The sequence below is a fragment of the Nestor notabilis genome, unplaced genomic scaffold (assembly GCF_000696875.1).
Source record: "Nestor notabilis isolate BGI_N333 unplaced genomic scaffold, ASM69687v1 scaffold27653, whole genome shotgun sequence".
NCBI classification, from domain to species: Eukaryota; Metazoa; Chordata; class Aves; order Psittaciformes; family Psittacidae; genus Nestor; species Nestor notabilis.
Genome location: NW_009922858.1, coordinates 833 through 1,034, shown reverse-complemented (window position 1 = coordinate 1,034; position 202 = coordinate 833).

Below are 202 nucleotides of genomic sequence, written 5' to 3'. Positions count from 1 at the left end.
TGCGCGTCTGTTTTCATGGCAGGCGGCCCCGCTCTGCTCTTACATAAACCCACGAGCGGCTGAGCCATGATTCCCTCACTGCTGTGGATTAACCACCCGGGCCGGGGCTGTTGTCCCCCCTCCATCCCTCCTCCCGGCATCCCGTAGCCACAACCTCTCCAGGTATTACTTGGGGGGCTCCCAATATGGGACGCTCAAGGGT